This window comes from Ascaphus truei, chromosome 3, assembly GCF_040206685.1.
Source record: "Ascaphus truei isolate aAscTru1 chromosome 3, aAscTru1.hap1, whole genome shotgun sequence".
Taxonomy (NCBI): domain Eukaryota; kingdom Metazoa; phylum Chordata; class Amphibia; order Anura; family Ascaphidae; genus Ascaphus; species Ascaphus truei.
Window position 1 is genome coordinate 180,372,074 of NC_134485.1, and position 17,804 is coordinate 180,389,877.

At 43.4% G+C, this 17,804-nt stretch overlaps 1 protein-coding gene and 1 pseudogene across 8 annotated transcripts in view; one reads left to right on the forward strand and one right to left on the reverse strand.

The window, feature by feature from the left end:
- LOC142489279 (sterile alpha motif domain-containing protein 5-like) overlaps nucleotides 1-17,804 on the forward strand; it is a 67,842-nt pseudogene that overhangs the window by 25,424 nt on the left and 24,614 nt on the right.
- LOC142489277 (HEAT repeat-containing protein 5B-like) overlaps nucleotides 1-17,804 on the reverse strand; it is a 69,248-nt gene that overhangs the window by 4,124 nt on the left and 47,320 nt on the right. Inside the window, exon 18 of one of the 8 annotated variants that reach the window (XM_075589762.1) lies at nucleotides 14,156-17,491. The exons of the other annotated variants lie outside the window; for them this stretch is intronic. The gene's annotated coding sequence lies outside the window, so the exon portion shown is untranslated. Of the gene's footprint in view, nucleotides 1-14,155; nucleotides 17,492-17,804 lie in introns of those variants that run through there. 8 annotated transcript variants of the gene reach the window in all.

A 17,804-nucleotide genomic window follows, 5' to 3' on the forward strand; every position in this document is an offset into this window, starting at 1 on the left:
AAAGGGAAGCGGCTGGAAAATGATTGGCTAAGTACACCCCATTGTGGAGGGCAGCTATGCCCACCTGTACAATAAAGATGGAGCTGATCAGAAAGACCCGTGTGTGAGAGTATGATTACACAGGAGGTTGCACCACGGAGGAGTTCCTCAACAGGATCATCCCCTTGCGGACGCAGGGACCCTGATGAGGTGGAGGCGCTGCACTGGAACTAGGTGAGACTCAGCACACTACCTCAGCTGCCTGTCTGGACGGGTCCTCCCCACACACCATCATGCGGGAGACTCAGGAGTCCTGTTGCCAACAGGTGCACCACCCGACACTACCACACTGTAATGGGGACCGGTTAGACCACAGGGGCCAATGTGAGATTGGGTGGGTCAGGCCGGGCCAGAAATACCGTTACATTTGGAGGCTAGCTGCTGAGATCAGATCTGTCATCAGGACAGGCTCTAGCTGGGCACACTGGGAAACAGGGATAGAGTCTGCTGCCACTCTGTGCTGCGTAGGGACGGACCTAGGGGTGGTCAGGGGCTGACGGGATATTGTCAGTTCGCAGGGACAACCTAGGGGCCTGAAAGGAGTGAGGGGTTTGGAGCCGGGCTATAGCTGACGAGTCACCTTGAGGCAGTGCTAGTTGGTAGGATGCCAGAAGGGATAGCCTGTTAACTTGGTCAGGAATCCTGGAGAGGGTCTGCGCTAGGCTGACCAAGAGAGGTAGACACCCCAAGTACTGCATGGCAGAGCCAGAGTACCTAGCCCATTCCAGACACTCACCGTAGGGAGCACAGACTGGGAGGAAGGAGTCACAGCAGACACTGAGAGAGTGAGCCTAGCCTGAGGTAGTGCAATACTGGGTCACACCTAGATAAGGTACACATGTGGTGGTGCATCTGAAGCTAATCTTTATTGTACCGGTGTGGTGGCTGCCCCGCAGAGCGGAGCCCCATGTACGATAATTGGTACGAGAGTGAGACAACCCAAAGAATGGAGGATCCGCGGGGTGCGGAGAACCCAAAATGGCGACCAGAGGCTGATGGGGAGGCCACCCGTGGCGTGCACCCCACTGAAGAGCAAACAGTCGCCGAGTTATAGTTAACCAGTCTGCTCTGGAGCGGAGCGAAGGCTGTGGCTGCCCCGTTTTTATCCTGCCTGGGACAGCGAGGGGCCACCCTTGAAGAGTGTGAGGAAATTGTAATAATTGGGGGAGAACCCCGCGAGGAGAGCAAACAAACTGACTTTTTGGGCTTAAAAGCCAATCAAAATGGCGGTTCCCGCTTGCTAGGGACACCGCATGGGACAGTCACAGAAAATGTGGCTGGTGCAGGACTTGCAAAAAGCTGGCCGGGAATGGCGCGAACAGCAGAGCCCCGCCCTGATGGGGGGCATGGCGCGAAAGCTATGGCTGCGCCTGCATGGACAGTGACTCACTCAGCCCCTGTGCTGAGTCAACCGCTTAGTCTATGGGACCCTCCCCTGATTTCTACCAGGGGGAGTGACTTTCAACTATGGCCTGTGGGGATGCACCCACTGGGCCCAGGGACTGATATCCAGACGGCGCCACTACAAAAGGTAGTTCCGGCCGTGGAAGAGCCGTGCAAGAAGGAGGGTTATATTGCACAAAGGGCGGCTGCAAGGAAGAGGCGGGAACTAGCCGCGGGAAAAGACCCCCACCCTTGTGGGGAATTTGGCGCGAAAACGCTAACCGCGCCCACCAGGATTGAGAAGGGTGCGGCCTTAATTAAGGGGCATGATATTCCCCTGTGGGACCCGCCCATAATTGCAACCCCTGGGGGCGGGTTCCAGCTCTGTCAGAGAAGGGAGGAGCCGAAGCAGGGAGTGGCGGATCCAGCAACTTCCACCAGTCAGTTGCGAGGAACCACTGAGAAGAAGAGACCTGTACAGGAAGTGGCTCCTGTACAAAGAATGGCCTGCTCCTCCACTGTGGGCACGATGGTCTCCACCCAGCCCTACTCAGTACCCGGCGGGTTGCTAGTAGTGAGGGTGGCCAACACCGAGACGGTGGTCGGGCTCTGCCTACAATGTGGGCTGCCCGGAGGCACGGTCAACACGGCGGCACGTTGCCCTCATTGCGGGACTTTATACCTGTGGCCTATGCCCACATTTATTCCAATCCAGCCTGCTGACCCCCCGGTGGACATGGCAAGGCGCTCCGCCGAGTCCCCGGGCGCACTATGGATCAACCGCGCGAGTCCCGGAGACAAGGGACTGGAGCCGGTCAAGTCGGCTGGGTCAGTGGCGATCGAGGCGGTTGAATCACCCCCCGCAATCGGGGAAAAGAGACTTTCACTCCGCTCGGAGACCCCTAAGTCGGGGAAAGGGGATTACTCGGACGAGGACCTCCGTGAGCTGGCGGTGTTAAAAGCGGAGCCAAAAAGGCCCCGGGATCTTCTAGGTGGTCGGTACCGCGATCTGAGCGGTCATCGGGGGTATTTTCCATGGACGATGATAGGGAGTCAGGGAGGTCAAACAGATTCCGGGAGAACCGTTGGTGGGCCCCACTATTTGAAGGGTACTCGGCCTGGATGGACCGCACTCGGTTCCTCATCCGGCGAGAGGATGTAGTGGACTACTGGTGGGCGGTGGGAGAGTTTACCCCAGAACAGAGGGACAGGGAACTGCAGGAGCGCTGGCTTCAAATAGAGCGTAGGGAGATAGAACCTATGGGTCCCAGCATCTTGTCAGACCCCGTGGATCCTGACGAACCCCTATCATGGGTGCTACCAGGGAGGGCAGGTAAGGCTGACCTGACTAGGATTAGTAGGGCCGAACGGGCCATAATGGCTCGTTACAAGTCATCCCACGGGTTGGAGTACCCGTATGTCCCCGAGCCCCTAATGGACGAAATAGAGGAGAACAGGGATAGGTGGCTCCGGGAAAATATTGAGATGCACTTAGTCAGTAAGGGGAATGATGTGGTGGGGAAGAAGGCCGAGGAACGGATAGAGCATTTGATCCGCATATGGGCCATTGGAAGAAATATCCACAAACACAAGGTAACATATAGGCCCGAGAGGGGATTACCACGGCATTATTCAGTTACAGTTCTAGATATGGGGGGTAGGGAAGTAAAGAAGCCGGACCCCTATCACTACTTTTAGGTGGTACTATGCATTACGCGGGTTCGTGGCTGCTGGTCGGGGCGGGCTTGGCGGAATGTACTGTATTCATTTGTACTGCATTATGAGAAAATTTGTGTGATGTTAATTATGTTTTGTGTTACAGTGCTTCCTGGAAAGAGGTATACAAATTTAGGTCCCAGCGAGGACGATGGGATTCACCAGGGGGAGAATGTAGCGGTCATGTAAAATGCCTACAGTCATCTCTCCTGCTGGCAGCAAGGCCTGGTAAGTGTGGGCATGCCAGCAGTGATCATGGAGGTTTTCCCTCACACCCTGGTGGGGTGCCCTGTGTATGGATGGGACTGGTCACATGCTCTGACTCCATGGTTAGTGATGTCAGAGGTGTGTCAGCCTCAGAAGTTACATAAGGCACAGCACGGTGACTAACAGTTAGTTGAGGAAGGAGTTCAAGTTCGTGCAAGGTGTTTGCAGAGTTCAGAGACTAGTTGACAATTATGTTATAGTAGCTGATTTAGGAGTCTGTGTCCAGGGACCTGGCACAGAGCAGTGAATCCCTAATCTAGGAGACATACCTACCAAAGGGAAGCGGCTGGAAAATGATTGGCTAAGTACACCCCATTGTGGAGGGCAGCTATGCCCACCTGTACAATAAAGATGGAGCTGATCAGAAAGACCCCTGTGTGTGAGAGTATGATTACACAGGAGGTTGCACCACGGAGGAGTTCCTCAACAGGATCATCCCCTTGCGGACGCAGGGACCCTGATGAGGTGGAGGCGCTGCACTGGAACTAGGTGAGACTCAGCACACTACCTCAGCTGCCTGTCTGGACGGGTCCTCCCCACACACCATCATGCGGGAGACTCAGGAGTCCTGTTGCCAACAGGTGCACCACCCGACACTACCACACTGTAATGGGGACTGGTTAGACCACAGGGGCCAATGTGAGATTGGGTGGGTCAGGCCGGGCCAGAAATACCGTTACATATATATATATATATATATATATATATATATAGCAAATGGAAATATTACTGTATGCTCATTTGCATGTCTTAGACAGGTCTGCAACCCTGCCTTTCACCATTATCACCATTATCACCCTGCACACAGCACTTCCACTGCAGCAAGAGATTCTGGGAAATGACACGCAAATGAGCACACAGTGCCACCTTTTGCTTCAAAACCATTAACATGGTTCCCTATAGGCTTAAGCTTGCAGCATGGTTATGTTAAGGACCCTTTACCCTTCAAGTGAAGAAACTCCTGTGAATGTGTCTCTGACTAGGGAATGACTATCATTGTTCATTTAACTGTGTGTACCATTCCAATTGTTGCTGGACTTACATGCTGGACTCATATGTTGTACTCAAGTGGTAATCTCTATGCGTTTGAATACATATATGATCAGATGACCGCAGTTCAATGCTAAATCCTCCATACAGTAATTTTAAACTCACATGGTCAAGGCTTGCATAAGGGTTCCTTTCTGCTTCTTGTTCACTTTACTTTACTGGATTAAAGAAAGTATTCCGGATTTATATCAGTGGATTTCTTTCTCTATAGTGATTCTCATATATTTGAGCCCCAGTTGTTTCCCCTACCTAGGGTAATCTAATGCTTAAAACATAGCGTAGACTCCCTTCACGTGTCCGCAAGAGACTTCAAAGATGCACAAGCCAACAACAAAGGCATATAAATACTCAGTATGTAAATGCATGTAATAGGTAGATAAGAGTAATAATACTCAATAGTAAGTTTACACATGAAAGAATGGCAAGAGCAAGCGCCAGAGTGGGTGATGTGAACGAGCTCAGAGGGAAACCCGGGCTTCTTTGGTTGTCATGGGATGCGTCACCACGTTGGTAACTCCTTTAGCGGACGACGTCACTCACGATTTGAGATGGAAGGTGAAGGAGATCGGAGCAACATCTGATGCATATTAAACTAGCTGATTGTTCCCGTTTTGGCGCGAAGCTTTTCTTTTAAAAATTGCATGTCGCTCTAGCTGCCTTACCACTCCAAGTTTAAGACAAGGGTCGAAACATGTAGGAGTGGGAGCGCCTGGTGGGACCCCCTGCTTCTCTCTTCTTTGAGAGCACGTAGCTATACCCCATGTGACTTTGATGCTATGCACCCTCAAGATTGAGATGGTTATAATTGCAAGACTGTTATTTTGCCTGAATACTCTTACTGTGTTTATTTGACATCTTTTGACTGTGACTTTTTCCATTTATGGCCAGTCATTACTTACATTGTCAGCGTGACCTTAATTATTTCATTATGGCACATATATGCTAGCTTTAGTATGAAGAGCAGTGTATTTCACCACAGTGTGGATAAGACATAATACACTTCATAATGTTCATTTTCTTACATCCATTTGTCTCTGTTACGTGTCACTATACACCACAATAGTGTCAGGTTAGGATCGCTCCTTTATTTACTACCTATTTGCAGCAAATAGTTGGCTATCAGCCTTGCCATTCTTTCATATGTAAACTTGCTATTGAGTATCATTACTCTTATCTACCTATTACATGCGTTTACATATTGAGTATTTATATGCCTTTGTTGTTGGCTTGTGCATCTTTGAAGTCTCTTGCGGACACGTGAAGCAATTTTTCCGTATTGTGTTCTTATGTCATATGTGATACTTAATACATTTTGGTTACTTTGGTAAACCTGAGTGCTTCTTTAGGGACTCTTTCTCTGTTGCCACACATATATCAATATATATATATATATATATATATATATAAATATATATGAACAAAAAACAAACAAAAGCGCAAGCTCCATAGCACGTAACTGAGTAAAAAATAAGGTACATTTATTTAAAAAATCAGCAACCCATAAGAATGTGCACTTACAGGATTTCAAACAGAACCATTCGTGGGAGAGAAATCTCTATTGTGGTCATCTGCGGTGGTATGGTGAGTCCCAGGTTTAAAGAGTGGATGTAAACAGCCCAGGTTCACCATGAATTGGCAGCAAGATATAAAGGCATCCAATGCCTGCACGTCCTTTGCTCCCTCATACAATGATTGCTAACACTTGAAATTACCGCCAGCCGGAGCGCAGGGAAGCCAGGGACTCCAAATACACCAATACAATCGCAATGACGTCACAGCTCTACGCGTTTCGTCACACTGCAGACATGCATGCATGGAACTATTGCAACTAGTTTGGACTGACTCTTTAGCTTTATCCGATATATTTAGTATCTGATTGTGCGCCTGATTGCCAAGGTGCAATTAACTACATTATCTGCCAATTAAGTCTTATACAGTGACCAATCTACTATGTGTGCCATTTCTGTTATGCATGGTCTGGCTCTTACCTAATGAAGCCACACCAGTCAGGTCATTAGTTTGTATGATGATTTATTTATGAATATTTTTTAATTAAGCCAGAGCATCTCAGTATATATATGTTCACATTTATGGGTATCACTGTACTGCATTTTATTATGGGTGTTGTTGTTTGTGCCACATTTTTCATGCTTGTTTTATTGTAATGACCAGCCTATGATGCCATTGGCCAATGTTGCTAGCATTGACACTGTATTTTACCCTTATACAGCATTAGGCATTTACACATGCCTTTATTCAGCCTGTTTAGGCTTATTCCCCCTCTTCCTTGATTAAAGCTAGTTGCTACACACAGTTTAACAACTGTTTATGAGTTATCACATTAGTTAGCAAGCAACATGATCACCATTCATGCCCTGAGACGCTCAGATCGCGAAGGACCACTTCGCCTGCAGTTGCGCTTATTATTTATTTAATTCCCGCGGTTCGCGCATGCGCAATGGTTATCCTGTCAGCTCCACACGCATTACACTCTCCCTTCACCAGCTCGCGGCTCGAGCATGTGCGGACATGCGTTTCATTGGTTACATGCGCCCCCTCTGGCTCTGAGACACGCGACTGAGATGATTTGACTTATAGCCTATAACCCTTGACCCCTGCATGCGCAGTGAGTGCGTTTCACGGGACGGGTGCATCATTGCGTTTCAGTTAACGCCTGATGGTTTGGTTGCAATGGGAGGGTCCTGCATTTAGCATGTAAGTTATTGTTTGAATTAAATTATGTGTTGCACCTGTTTGTCATGGTTTGGTAGGGTATTTATATGTGTTCTATTGCACTCTGTATGTACATCACCTTCAGAAAGGTCCCGTGTGTAGGACCAAAATGTTGGATATGATGTCTCACTAAATACAAATCTTTTTTGACTACCTCGTGGAGTGCTGCCTCTGATATTCGCTCATACGGTATCGTATTGCCTATATATATATATATATATATATATATATATATATATTATAAAAGAATACAGTGCTTTAGATTACAGAAAAAGATCATTACAAGAACATACAATTACAGTAAATGCAGTACAGTTTCTTAAAATAACAGGATAAAACATAAAACAGAAATCCCAATACATTACGTTACCATATGTCAGGGTTTTCTCCAGAGAGGTCACTGGTGTAGAAAAATGGAAATCCAAGTGTTTCATCCCAAAACATCCATCATACCTCTGTTGAATTCTGATTTTCATAATACCCTGCTAAGACTTATGTACTATGTTTTCCCCATTGAAACCACATAAACCCACCCCTGTCATAAATCAGCTGCTAAATTGATGGTTTTACGATAGAGAAAAAAAACCTGCTCTAAAGCGGCATTTAGAATCTTGCCTCAAGATTTAAATGCTCATAGCTTAATTTCCCCCAATACTTAGACAGACGTGAGCCATATCAATAGATTCAGGCGATTATGATGGCTGTAATAAGCTTAATTTTGAATGACAAATGGATGTCTGTCTTTGGCACCTCTTTCTCATGTCATATGTGGTCTCATTGCATGCGTCTCTTTATAATATTCAGATATCTGTAATCGTTGCACTGTAGCGTAGAGGTTATCACCGAATATCCTAATTTCCAATAAAGTCCTCCAACTAAGGCGTGACCTGTGGGTCACCTCTCTCTGGGATTCACCAGTAATCATTCAAGAACGTTTATTTTTCTTTAATGCTGAGAGCATAGTATCTGGCTATCATGTATTGCCTTCTAAATGACACGTGTCACTTTTAGTGATGGCCCCCCCAAATTAAGTCCTGTTGACCTGCCATGACCCCAATATATTGTATTTTTAAAACTGTACAGATGCAGTCACCAGTATCTGACCACTTGCCTTGGAAAATCTGGGGCAATCTCCCAGAAAACTGCAACATTTCGGTGAGATTTCTGCAGCCAGATGAATGGCCCATTGAATTAACATCGTGGGGGTCCCTGAAGGTCCCATTCAAACTGAGACCCCCGCTGTGTTAATCCGATGGGCCATTAGTCTGGCTGCAGAATCTCACAGAAATGTTGCAGCATTTACTGTGAGATTGCCACAGTATTTTCCCAGACAAATAGTCAAATACTGGTGGCTGCATCTGTAACTACATTAAACCCTGAAGCACAAGATTGACTAAAAGACTTAATATAAAATACTGTAAGCTGCAGAAATTTAGACGTGCATAGACATTCTCATCATCATTTTAAAATATGTAATATTCATGGGATAATAAATATCTAATCCCCTGAATGTACAGAGACGTTGAAGTGTATACCATATCATCCTCTTCACCCCTAGTCGATCCACTGCTGGATGAAGGCCTCCCCAATGATCTTCCAGGTAATGTGGTTGCAAGACACTCTTCTCCAAGTTGCTCCAACAAATATATACTGTTAATTTTCCCATCTCACTTTTGGTCATCGTCTTAGTCTTTTACTTTAACTTGGAATCCAGGTGAGTAATATTATTGTCCAACAATGGTAATTTGTTCTTGAAATAAGTCCTGCCACTGCCATTACAAAACGTTTACCCTTGTAATAGTGTCACAGACTTTTGTTTGGTTTTGAACCCATTCTATCATTCTCATGTCTCTTCAGGTAATACCCAGAATACATCACTCCATACTTCTTTGAGTTGTATGAAACTTCTGAATGATCTTTGCATTTAGGGTCCAAGTTTCACGTATGTACGTGAGTACATGCAGAACACATTGGTCAACTTTTCTCTGCAGGCACATAGGAAAATCTTTCAAGGGAACTTTCCAGTTTGTTCCAAATTCATTTAATCCCATCTTCATTCTCATGTTGAGTTCATTCAAAAGGTTCCCATTCATTGTTACTTGCCAGTCATGTAGACATAGGCCCTTATTCTGTAAAATGTGATAGTGCTGATGAAAAGCCCCATTAAAGTCAATGGGACTTTTCATGTGATAGCACGTTATCTGCGCTTATCACACCTTCCAACGTCTTCTACTTCTATTCCATTTATTTTGCTTTTTTCAGAGTTTACACATTTGTTGCATATCCCTTGGTCTTGTTGAGATTCATGTGGAGTCCCACTTTCTTACTTGCTTCGGTAAGTTCTCTGATTTATTGCTTGAGGTCTTCGGAGCTTTTGGCAAAAATAAAAATCTCATTTGCAAATCATAGGTGGCATGAGAATTAACCGTTGATTGTGAATACTTTTTCTTCCAAATCCAATCTCCTGTCTTGAATAATTTTTCAAGTGTTGCTGTAAAAGGCGTTGGTGACAGTGGGGCCGATTCACTAAGCTACGTTAATTAGCGCTGAAATGGGTTACATCACTCGGGCGAAAAAGGGTGAAGCCATAAGCGCTATTCACTAAAGCTGTTTGGCGCGTTTTTGGCCTGCCTTGCCCAAAAGGGCCATATCACGCGATCACCTTCTTCCCCCCGATATCGTGCTTAAAGTTAGATAGCATGATAACTATTATAAACAAAGCAGCCTGTAAGAACTATATGGAGACGCTGCGTCTCAATGCACGGCTCTTACAGGCGATCGTGCTGTACAAATATGATATTTAATACTAGTGTACATGAGCAGGGGGTCTCCTGAGCTGAACCGCATTGGTTTCAGGTTTGGGGACCCCCTACTTCAGGAGATATAGGCCCCGTTATGGGGTGCCGGTATCCCCTGCAGAATGTAAATGTCACGTGACGCGGGAGCTTTACAAGTGCAGGGGATACCGGCACCCCATAACGGGGCCTGTATCTCCTGAAGTAGGGGGTCCCCGAGGCTGAAGTCAACCTGCTTCAGTTTAGGAGAGGCCCTGCTCCCGTGCAGTGTGATTACAATCCATATATTATTATTGCTAATATAAGTGAACTGAATTAAGTTCTTAAAATTGTGTCCCGTAAAGTTCGTGTATGTTCATTTTTTTCAACGGTGTGTGACAGTCTATGGAAGGACTCAACCACTTCACTATAATTGTGTTTTTACTTCTTTTAGATATGTTTTAGTTCACAGCATAGCTATGGTACTGTAGGGGTTAAGTGCTGAACTGTTGATCTGGTGAAATGATGAACTGATTAAATGAGGGAAGCACACGTGAGAATTTATAATTACACTTTGGCGGGAACATTTCTAATACACCCTATAAAAGCCGCCCGACAACATGTGGTCTGCAGCCCCTGAGGCTGCTGGGACTTGCAGTTCCCAGCGGATCTATGGGTGTAATGGTCGCCGCTGGCATTATATTGCGCATGCACCTGGTGTACAAAGATGGCTGCCGTAACTCTAGATACTATCTGCGCATGCGCGAGACTTCTCTGCACATGCACGCGCACACACAAAATGGCGGCGCCCTCTGCGGAGCACCGGCGACCCGCTCGCCAGTTCACAATCTCCCTGCAGCAACCACACAACCATCCCCCTCATGCAGCCTGGAGGTAACAGGGGGACCTGGCAACATACTATATGTATCAGGATAACTATAACATTGCTCAATTGCTCTGGAATATTCCTGTTCTTCCACCAGCATCTAAAGAGTTTATGCAAGGATTTTCTCTTCTTCTTTCCTAGATTCTTTCAATATTTCAGTAATTCCATTTCCCCCATGATCCTTCCCATTCTTCATGGATTTTATTGCTTTTGTATTGTATTGTATGTCTTTATTTATATAGCGCCATTAATGTACATAGCGCTTCACAGTTGTAATACATGTGGTAATCAAATAATTAACAGAAAATATAAATAACAGGTCATGGGAATAAGTGCTTCAGACATAAAAGTAACATTAAGGAAGAGGAGTCCCTGCCCCGAGGAGCTTACAGTCTAATTGTTAGGTAGGGAGAACATACAGAGACAGTAGGAGGGAGTTCTGGTAAGTGCGTCTGCAGGGGGCCAAGCTTTATGTATCGTGTTCAGAATATCCACAGTGCTATTCATATGCTTCTTTAAGCAAGTGTGTCTTAAGGTGGGTCTTAAAGGTGGATAGAGAGGGTGCTCGTCAGGTACTGAGGGGAAGGGCATTCCAGAGGTTTGGGGCAGTCAGTGAAAAAGGTTTAAGGCAGGAGAGGGCTTTAGATACAAAGGGGGTAGAAAGAAGACTTCCTTGAGAAGAACGCAAGAGTCTGGATGGTGCATAACGAGAAATTAGGGCTGACATGTAAGGAGGGGCAGAAGAGTGTAAAGCTTTAAAAGTGAGAAGAATGGAGTGTGGGATGCGGGATTTGATCAGAAGCCAGGAGAGGAATTTCATGAGGGGAGATGCTGAGACAGATCTAGGAAAGAGTAGAGTGATTCTGGCAGTAGTGTTTAGGATAGATTGTAGGGGAGACAGGTGAGAGGCAGGAAGGCCGGACAGCAGGAAGTTACAGTAATCAAGACGGGAGAGAATGAGGGCCTGAGTCAGAGTTTTAGCAGTCGAGCAACAGAGGAAAGGGCGTATCTTTGTGATATTGCGGAGGAAAAAGCGACAGGTTTTAGAAATGTTTTGAATGTGAGGGGCGAATGTGAGGAGGAGTCGAGTGTGACCCCTAGGCAGCGTGCTTGGGCTACTGGGTGAATGATCGTAGTTCCAACAGTAATGTGGAAGGAGGTAGTAGGGCCAGGTTTGGGAGGAAGTATGAGGAGCTCTGTTTTAGCCATGTTGAGTTTAAGGCGACGGAGGGCCATCCAGGATGATATAGCAGAGAGTTTTGCAACTTCTTCTGGAAGTACGCATGGTACATCATTCATGGTTTATTTTCACACATTGTCTGTTAGTTAAAACAGGGTATAATCTGTGTTCTCATACAATTTCATGTTCTGAAATACAGTACGTAAAAAGCACACAAATCAACCATGTGCAGTCAAACGCACAGGGTCGCAGTCAAAAGCACAGATTGAATATCATAATACAGTAAGATAGGTTTTGCAGGCTTGTGGAGAAAAAAAAATGACAATAATTTTTTTTTTAATTTTTAATTTTTTTTTTGGTCACTCACTCACTCAGGCAAGCAAGCAGTGGTGGGCGAAGTTGCAGGCACATGCGCTGTAAATTCCTGCTGTCAAGCAGGGATGTAATTGAAACCAGACACACGTTCAAAGGAATGGTGTGGGAGAGATGTACTGCATTGCACAGAAGATAAGAAGTTGAAATACCCTGCAGTTTAGTTAATTATTCTGAGCGAGGGGAGAGCGCTGTATATGCCGAAATGTGACACTGTTACAGTACTGTACACACCTATGCGTTTCAACAATTTTCAAATGTGACATACCATACAGCAGCACAGCACTGCAAATGCATGTATACTTTAAATATGCAAATTTACAATGACTGCGCGTGCACACACAGACTGTGTACTGACGTATGTTGAACCGCAAAGGTATTAGACTTCCAAGACAACAGCTCCCCTGAGTTTTTACACGGCATTGCAGTATTGCAGACAGCGAGAATAAAATGCTAATATCACAAGCGCGAAAATAACGCAGTTCACTCCGGGTGAAAATGACAAAAAAACGCACCTAACCGGGATAATCTGAGAGCCGCTGATCTAGCCGTCTTAGACTCAGATCGGCCGCCACTGTATTTATAGCACAGAATACAGATATGAGCAATATAGAAAAGGCTTAACCATGTGCTAAAACTATTGGTTGTAACATATTAAAAATGCACTTCCTTTGCTATGTTTACAAAATTACTCACATCACAAATGTATGGCGTAAATGAGCTGAAGTCTCTGTGGCAATCTCAGTACCACTCCTAAACCATAGTGTATGTTGGCTCTGACTCCTGGAGTTATTATTAGCTGACTTTTGTGTTATTGCAGTGACCTATTGTATTTATTTTTTTTATAAGTGACTATGTCTTCCTTTGTTTATGGCAAATAATGTCCCTCCTTTTAGATACTATAACTATATTGCTCTTAATTACTTTTTTTAGGCCCAATGCCAGCTTTGTATGACCTTGAACATGTGACTTTAGCTTCCTACTCTTGTGGTGTTAAAAAATGAATTGAATGCATTGAAAACTCTTTGTCTAGAACAGGGGTGCGCAAACTGGGGGGGGGGGCGCGGGATTTTTTTGGGGGGCGCAGAGGGTTGCAGAGGCCCCACGCTCTTCCCCTAGCCTTTTAAATTAAATGCCGGGGGACCGCGTGAGGCCTCTGCAACTTAAATTTACCGGGATTCAGCTGGCTTCTGGACGCATCGCCATGGCAATGCGGCATCAAATGACGCAGCGGGGTCACGTGACGTAATGTCACATGACCCGTGGCGTCATTTGACGCCGGTTCACACGAAAGGGGGAAGGGGGCAAGTGCCGGGGCTGGGAAGCAAGGGGGCGCAGCGCAGAAACTTTGCGCACCCCTGGTCTAGAACAAGTGCTGTATTTTTCAGTGTGTGCAATTTGAATTAAAGTACATTGGTACCACTAGATATCATAAACTAATAATTATTTGAGTTTGTTATATGTAAATTTGGAATGTATACTGTTATCAAGTATTAGTCAGAAATGTTTTTCTTGCGTAAAGTTCCTAAATATAGTCAGTATAATAATTCAATATATCTGAGCAGGGAGTTTAAACTATGGGGATCTGCAAATCATTTACTAATGAATCAGACAGTGTGTAATTTCTCCATTGTCAAAAATCAACTAAAAAAAATGCCCATATTAAAGACCATCATTTTTTACATCTCGACATAACCCAAGCTTTAACATAACAATGTAAAAAAAACTAAAAATCATAAGGTCAAAACCCACTGATTTAATTTACAATTTTATTTCACATTGTGTATGTTTTATGTATTTAATTTGAGTAAACTTGAATGCAGATTGCTGGGAAACATCAATAAAGTATATTTATGCCAGGGTGCCAAAGGTAGAACACAATGATCATAAAACGATTCATTAGATTGGTGGGGAAAAACATAGTACCCTTTCCCATAAATAAATAAATAAATGTATGTACAGTATTTGAAGCACATGGAAATACATGGAGGAGCAGTATAGGAAGCACATGGAGGTACAGTATATGACGCACATGGGAGGTGCTGTAAGGAATCACATGGAGTTACAGTATAGGAACCACATGGAGGTACAGCATATAAAGCATATGGATGTACTGCACTGTATTATTTTATTTATTTATTTATAAAATGTTTTACCAGGAAGTAATACATTGAGTTACCTCTCGTTTTCAAGTATATCCTGGACATAGTTAATATGACAAATAATACATGGTTACAAATACAGTTACATAAATGAACAGGGTATACATTATATACTGTACAATAGATTGCATGCACAGTTAGAGAAGATGTATATTATAAGCTTATGTAACAGTTACAGACCAGATTAAAATGTGAGACAGCCTTAGTTTTGAAAGAACTTAGACTGGTGGCGAATGTGAGAGTCTCCAGTATGTTTTTCCAGTTTTGGGGTGCACGGTAAGAGAAGGAGGTGCGGCCGGATACTTTGTTGAGCCTTGGGACCATGAACAGTCTTTTGGAGTCTGATCTCAGATGATAAGTGCTGCATGTGGTAGGGGTGAGGAGCTTGTTCACATAGATAGCTTGACCAGAAAGTATTTGAAGGCAAGACAGAAAAGGTGAACTTTGCGCCTAGACTCGAGTGATGACCAATCTAGTTCTTTGAGCATTTCGCAGTGATGTGTGTTGTAGTTGCATTGGAGAACGAAATGACAAATTGAATTGTAGAGGGTGTCAAGTTTGCTAAGGTGGGTTTGGGGCATATAAAGCACATGGAAATACAGTATAGGAAGTACATGCAGGAGCGGTACAGGAAGCACATGGAGGTACAGTATATGAAGAACATGGAGGTACAGTATAGGAAGTACATGTTGGTACAGTATACTAAGCACATGAGGTACAGTATAGGAAGCATATGGAGGTACACTATAGGAAGAACATAATGTACAATATTGGAAGCACTTGAAGGTACCATATGGGAAGCACAATGAGATACTGTATAGAATCAGAAGCCCATGGAGGTATAATTATTAAGTACATGGAGATACAGTATATGAAGCATATGGAGATACAGTATATGAAGATCATGAAGGCACAGTATATGAAACACATTGAGGTACAGTATAGGAAGCATATGGAGATACAGTATATCAAGCAAATGGAGATACATTATATGCCACCACAGAACTGGCAGAAAAACTTTCTTGTGAAAGTTGGTGTCAAGATGCTTTCTAAGTAAGATATTCATAATTGATGCTTTGATGAATTTCAAAAATCCTCCAACTTTCACATATTTCTACTTCTTATCTCCTCTCAATCACATACGCTGATAACGGTAAAGCAAAATAAGTTCACAATAACGAGATACTAATATAGTTCCCAGGCATAATGAATTCCAGACTCAAACACCTCATATGATGCATGTCTATGCCGTCTAGAGAACATAAACAATAACATATATTTAAAAAGTTGACAAAAAACAGAATAACTATTTGAATTACTCTTCACTTTGCTGGAGATTGGTACAGCTCACCAGATACTTGATATCACATGTGCTGAAAGGATAATTTGAATTCTTTATGGTATCACAGGTCTAATTTGAGTTAATTTAGGCTGTAGTTGAAAACAAAAGTACATACTAATGTATCTTTCAGGTAGCGCACATACAGTAAAAGTAAGCTATTCAAAATTAAATTACCATGCAAACCGCAACTTGCCTCTTGCAATGTTACATATATTTCCATAAACTCTTCTTGATACCGTAACCGGTTGAGATAACTTTTTTAATAGAGCAGGCTTTATTATTTAAGTTACAATTCCCATTTCCCAAGGCCTTAGTGTATCTTCAAACTGCAATATTGTTGCTTTCATTTTTATCTAGAATATGGGCAAACTACTAATGTACCATATGCAAACCATCCAAAAAATATTAATGATCTCTATGCTGAAAATTGTGCTTTAACAGTTCAGGCAAGGAGCAGTGCAGATTCATAGTAGTATAATGCTCATGGTCATACCAAACTAACCTTACCCACTTGCAGTGCAAATATGACGATGTTACTCTGTATTTCTCAGATGGGAAATAAACCTTACAAACCGATCTCCCGTATACAGTATATTTTCTCAATTGGATGGACCAAAAGCAGGGAGCCCTGACAAAGTATCATCTCATAATTCAATACATTTGAACTTTATTACTACATTTTTTGTTGCTTCCGCTAAAATTTCTAACGTCATCTGTAAAAATGTGTGCGTTGTTCATCTAGGATCTTGTCATCCTGTTAAAAAATCCACCCAGGTTAGAACAGATGTAGAAGATTTAATTGCTCCTGCTGATACCATATCACACTATAACGCAGAATATCCCACTTTAATGCAATAAACTTTACTACATCTGTATATACTAAGGATGGACACGGTCCAAATGGAATTTTTGTCAAACCAAAACACGAAAATATTTTACAACCAAAACAAAAATCAAAACATAATTTTTTTTTAGCTCTTGACATTTTGACAATAAATATCATGTGATATTTGTAGCAACCGGACATCCACTGACAATGCGCATTGAAACCTGTTGAGAAGTTTCTTGATCGATTTTAAGGATGCATGAATACATTTCTCTTTTATGCTATTCAGCACAGTTGTCACAGCCTAGTGGAAAAATTCTGAAATCCTTTGTGATGTACTCATGAGGAAACAATTGTTTTACTGTCTGAGAAATACAGAGTGCCGCCCTATCTTTGTCCTACATGTGGGTAAGGTATGTTTCAATATAATCAATAACAATTAAACTGGTATCATGTTAGTAAAAATAGTAATTTTAAATTAGCCAATTTTACTGCATGTAATGTTACAATATAATCATTGTGTCAGTACGAGTTTAAATTATTGTGATAACGAAATATCTATCCATTTGTTCATCTGTTGTACAGATGTAGCCAGACTGTCGCCAGAGCCGGACGAAGAAAAGCAAAATGCTGTTGCTCCATAAAAGCTATGGCTCTCTGTGTGTGGGGGGAGGGTGGTGGTAACTTTTTTGTTTTTGATGGATCCCCCATGGAGAGATTTCCTGCTGCCGGGTGATGTTTCACTGGCTACTTCTGTAGGCCTGTAAAAAAGATTGAAAATAATTTGGAACTTAAAAAAATACACTGCTCCCTCATTATTCCTGTGGATTGTGCAGAGGAGTTTTCCATTTACGTTCAAGACCCTTCCTGTTTGTATGTTGATCTAGAATGGGAGCTTAACCTAGGGGTATCACTGATTGCCACTAAAAGTGAAATAAAATGTATAGATTGAAAGTATGTAGACGATACACAGGTTATGAGCTTTAAGCCTCAAAGAAAACCTTACATTCTTGAAATATCCTCTGTGCATCACAGAGAGAGGTGATAAACATATGTACATTTTACACTGGCGAC